Genomic DNA, 6,000 nt, shown 5'->3' on the forward strand with positions numbered 1-6,000 from the left:
CTTCCTAATTATTAATATGATTTGACCAGCCATTTTAAGGTCCTACTGCCTTAAATCCCCCACAATGATATACTCTACACTTGGACTATGAGCCGGAATCAATGCTTTCTTTCATAGCGTCTGTCAGAGCATCACAGCAACAGGAGAGAAACTGCGCTCTAAAAGGAGTTGTCATGTTGAGTGGACTAGGGAATAAAGACTGGAAAATGTCTCATACGCAATATTGATGCAGTGTTTTATTCTTTGGGTTCTTTCCATCTGTGGTTGCTAGTTGTATATGGGACTTATCGTTATTAAAGGCTGTCTGGGTATATGCACAAACATATATACACAAACTCAATTGCAAATATTTCTTTGTAATAGTCTTGTTTTACCAGCTTAGTCCCTGAAAGTCATATTCTGAGACAGTAAGTTGAGAAGGGCTTTCAGGAGTAGCACCAGTGCAGGAAGGAAGGAAAAATAAACAAAATGGATAGAAAGAGGAATGTAAGTGTTCTGAAGGGGTGACTTTCATTTTATTGTTTTTTCCCATGGTTTTTCCTCTGTATGTCATTCAAAATATTTTATGTTTCCTTATTTTAAAAGCATCACTTCATTATTCAGCTCTATCTTCCCTACTATCTGTCTGCTAGTCAAATGATATATTTAACTCTTGCTTCTTAAATATTCATTATATTTTAGAATTTTATTTGAATATTTTACTAGATTTTATCATTCTGATCAATTTATTTTTATTGTCATCTTAAATATTTCAATCACATTTAATTTTCATTTTTTGCTTATTCCTGTATACTTCCTATGTTTAACAATATATACATACATTTATCCCCTCTGGCTCCTAGTAATGAAATTTCATGAGCCAGACTGCTTATGCAACAAGACCTATTATAGTTCTAGAGACTCAGAAGTCCATGTTCAAAATGCCAGCTTATTTTGTTCCACAAAAATTCTATTTCCCTGGCTTACTGAATCCTTACATGTTGAGAAGAAAGCCAATTTGGGTCTGTTAATTTTCTTTTACCAAATAATTTCCCCTAACCAAGCCCTAACTTCCTCTTTAAGACCCTACCTCCAAATTTAATAAACGTATGTTGAGAATTTAGTGTTTAGTATGTCACAGTCAACCACTGGGTGTCATAAAACTGTTTAAGTGCAGAGATGTTTGTCCTGTCTTCTAGTAGGTAGTTACAATAAGAGTGGGGTGGCTTCTTCCAGACCAGGACTTACAGACCAGAAGACTAGGATTAGACTTGATAAGTATCCCCTGCTTTACCTCTGATTCTCCACCAACCCCAAACATAAACTGTATATCCCTGGAGATCCCTTACAAAGAGTTTGACATATTTTCAAGGTGTCTTCCCCCAAATAGATTCTCATATGCAATTAATTCTTTAGTAAGGTAAAGCTAGTGACGATTTTATTTACTTTTTCATGTGCTGTTGTATTTGGCTTCGTATCTTAGGACCTGATAAGGATTTGAAACTACAAAAGGATCAGAAGGAAAACCCTGAGCACTGAGTACACAGGGATAGCCTTATTATTTTTCTCTTCTCCTCAGGGTGCTCCTTGTTGGCACACTCTAAGTTTTACATTATTAGCTGTTTGACATTACAGAATGCTGTTGTTGGTTGTTGCATCTTCCTGTTCTCACAAGTGCAATGTGGTGGTTACTTAGCAGAGTACTACTTAATGCCGTAAGAACAAAAAAGTAGAGTTTGTTCTGGTGGACAGCAAGTGTTCCTTCTCGTCTTCTCATTATTTCATTTTAAAGTGCTGGAATATGTGAAAAAAGACTTTTAGTATCTTAAAAATTCTTTCTTGAATGTATTGTTATAAACAATTTCTATTTACTCTAAACAGGAGATTTGGACAGGTATAAACTTGTGAATGGAGATAGATATAGAAATTATTCATCTTAAAATTTGCTCACAAAATTTTTTCATAAAGGTATGATGACTGAGAAACAAAAATCTCATTACACCATTTGATACTAAGCTCTGAGACCTATTGCAAGCAACTTAACCTGCTTTTTTGCTTCAGCTCTCTCTCTTCTGTAGAATATAGATGAATTGATTCATCTTGTTGATTGTGAAGAATGTTAAGTACAATGAAAACATGCTCTATGCTCAGCGCAGACCACAATATACTTGGAACATTTTGCAGATATTACTCTCAGATGTGTGACCATATTTACACATGCAAACTCCAAAAATACTGATTATTCCTTTTTATTCTGTTCTCTTTTTGTTTCTAAAAGACCAATATGCTCTACAATCTTTTCTTTTTAGACCACTCTCCTATGTCTGGTTTAGAATGTTATTTTCCAATGAATGTATTCATGTGCGTTTTGACCATCTGAAAACTCTTATGAAGAAGATATAATACTTGTGTGCCTGTCTCTTTTCCAAGGGGGTTAAAATATGCATAGCTGTTGCTGACTGAAGTCAATTCCAATTAGCTGCAGTACCCGAGGACCTTTAAGGAAAGCACAGCTGACTGCATTGCACAAATCTTTTCTTTTGAGCAGCATCATTTTTACCTTTGTTTAGTTCAGTGCTCACTGTGAAATGCTGTGACAAAGCTTATAAAAAAGAACATTAAATCCCAAGTGGGTTTTCTGGCTGAGAAGCGTGGAGTATATTCCTGAGCTCAGATTATCTTTTACCAAGAACAAAGAATGAGAAAACATTTTGCAGCATTTGAAATTGGTAGTACTATAGATGAAGCACACACAATGACATTTAAAGGAGTTCAACTTTTCTAGTTCATGTTCAGAAATATTTTTACAGTTTTTCTAGTCTTAGAGATTTCTCTTGATTCCTAAAAGAAGGGAAAACTGAAATAGCCTCCAATAATGTTTAGTGTTTCTTTTCATTATTGTTTTAACATCCATAATGCATCTTTTTGATATGTTTTGTTGTTGTTGTTTGTATTTGCTTTTTGACCCAATCTCACTACATATATTATGTAGACTTGGCTGGTCTGTAACTCACTATGAAAACCAAAGTGGTCTCCAACACATTGAGATCCTCTTTTCTTTCCTTCCTAAGTGCAGGAATCAAAGGCTAACACCACCATGTCTGTCTCTATTTTGTTTTTTGCTTATGTCCTACATAACACTAAATAAATATTTTCATAAAGAAATAATAATATCTATCCCAAAAGAGTGGTGGAAATATTTTAAGAGCCAGAGAAATGGGGAGTAGGCTATGTTTAAAAGTTAGTGTTAATTCTAGTAGTTGAGGATAAGACCACTATGGCAATTTAAAGCCAAGTTTGAAGTAAACTTTAATTAAATACTGGACAAATTGGTGGGCTCTTACCATATCCATCTCTGTGTTTCCAGAAATTGGCCATGAGTCATGAATCTCAGAGGCTTAAAAATGCAATCCCTTAAGCCCACCATATTCCCCATCAAGTCCAAGCAGGGGCAAGCATGCATCCTGATGTATTTCTTGCCCACATACCTCCCACCCACACATGATTTAAAAAAAAAAGTGTATAAATGGGTCAAACAACAGGTATAGGATCAACAGGAAATTATTCTTTTGTTTTGTTTTGTTTGTTGTTGTTGTTGTTTTGCTTTTGTTTTGGTTTTTCAAGATGATTTTTCTGGGTAACAGATCTGGCTGTCTAAGAACTTGCTTTGTAGACCAGGCTGGCATTGCACTGACAGGAGTCTGTCTCTGCCTCCCAAGAGCTGAGACTAAAGGTGTGTACTACCACCACCACCACCACAGGGATTTCCAATCACAATTGTGTTGTGTCTCATACTCAGAACTACTTACTTAGTTTCTCTTCTATGGATAAAAATTCATTCCCATTTTCAGTAATATAATGAATTGGACATTGAAGACACATGTACACTGTCAGTTCTGTACTCTGATTTCTAGTGAGATCAGTCCATACAAGGCATCAAATTTAGAAGATATTAGGGTGCATTTTCCAAGTATAAGATTGGCGTTGTAACTATGATGGCATGGCACTGATCTATAAGCAATGTTTTAAGAGCCTTGACAGATGTGGTACATTTTATCACAGTGAAAAATGGGGCAGGCTCCATCAGTTAACCAAACACAAAATTAAAACCCTTGTTTTCTATTTTTGGCAACAAAAAATATACTTTTTAAAATTAATTTAACTAAGTGTGATTGGCCCTTTTCAAGAAGAAGAGTAGAGATCCTGAAAAATAGTATGTTTCTTGCTTGAGTCACTAAGTGTGATCAATTTCTATTTTATTTTTCTTATGATTTTTAGAAGTTGAAATTACTTTCTCCTGCTGTCAGGAGTCTTAGCTGGGGTCAATCTTGTAAACTCGTGGAAGTTTCTCTTGCATCAGATTTCTACCCAGCTCCACAAAGCTCCCTTTCCAATCATCTCTTCAGCACTATTCCTCCCCCACATCCCCATCCAACCAGAACCTTCAAGTTCCGATGCCCACCTATGCACATTTCAACCAGGGGATCTCCTCCATTTCACTATCTCAGAGAGATCCACAAGTCCCACCTGAGACCTTCCTTGTTACCCAGCCTCTTTGGATACGTATATTGTAGCATGGTTAACCTTCAGAGTGAATATTCACAGATGAGTGGGTACACACCATGTTTGTCTTTCTGAGTCTTGGTTACCTCACTCAGGATATTATCTAGTTCCATATATTTGCCTTCAATTTTATTGATGTTATTGTTTTAACCAACTGAGTATTGCTCCATTCTCTACCAATTCTTCTGTTGATGAGATATGGAGATTGTTTCCATGTTGTGGCTATTACAAATAGAACTGCTATGAACATAGTTGAGCAAGTGTTCTTGTGGTCTGACTGGTTATCCTTAGGGTATATGCCCAAGAGTGGTCTTTCTGAATCTTGAGGTAGACTAATTCCCAATTTTCTGAGAAACTGCCATATTGATTTCAAAAGTAGCTATATTAAGTTTGCATTTCCACCAGCGATGGAGGAGTGTTCCCCTTGCTTCAAATCCTCTTCAGTATAAGCTGTCATTTTGTTTTTGATTTTTGCCACTCTGACAGGTAAAAGATGGAATTTCAGAGTCATTTTGATTTAAATTTACCTGATGGCCAAGGATGATGCATAAACCTGAACTAGCCATTCCCTGTGATGGGATTGGTGACTACCCAGGCTGTTAACAGAGAGCTTTCATCCAGTGACTATGAGATGCAGATTCAGAGATCCATGTCCAAACACTAGGCTGTGCCCTGGGAATTCTGCTGAGGTAGAAGGAGGGATTTTAGAAAACAGGAAGGTCAGGAATATCGCAAGAAAACTCACAGAAACCATAAGAGTGGCACATGGGAACTTACAGATCCTGAACCAACTACTAGGGAGCCTGCACAATTTTGTGAGACATTGCCGGGCAGAGGTTGTAGTCTACCATGGCCAGGCAGCTCTCTCTGAGCTCAGCAACATGAAAAAAAACTTCCCCTGATGAAGGACTTCCTACTCTCTACCTGGCCTTATCTGGAGAATGTCTCTAGGATAAGATGCTTGACTTATCTTTAATGTGACTTATGATTGGAGGCTGCTCATTCATTCCTGGCCATCTAGACACTATTTAATTGAAACATTACTTTGCCTATTAGCTTAGGCTTCTTAATAACTAAACTAACTCTTTAATCTTAAATTAACCCATTTCTATTTTTTAAAAATATTTTTGTAGCTGGAGGCTGCTCATTTGTTCCTGGGCACCCAGACCCAAAATATCACACAGAAACGTTATTAATTAAAACATTGCTTGGCCTATTAGTTTAGGAGCTTAGGCTTCTTATTACCTAACTCTTACATCTTAAATTAACCAATTTCTATTATTTTGTATTTTAACACAAGACATGTGGTTTACCAGGAAGATTGCCCAGCATCTGTCTCCTTTGGTGGCTACATGGAATTCCCTCTGACTCTGCCTTCTTTCTCCCAGCATTCAGTTTAGTTTTCCTGCCTAGTTTTTTTTTTTTTTTTTTTTTTTTTTTTTTTTTTTTTTTTTTTTT

The sequence above is a fragment of the Alexandromys fortis genome, unplaced genomic scaffold, assembly GCF_014885135.2.
Source record: "Alexandromys fortis isolate MF-2015 unplaced genomic scaffold, M_Fortis_MF-2015_v1.1 scaffold_166, whole genome shotgun sequence".
Taxonomy (NCBI): domain Eukaryota; kingdom Metazoa; phylum Chordata; class Mammalia; order Rodentia; family Cricetidae; genus Alexandromys; species Alexandromys fortis.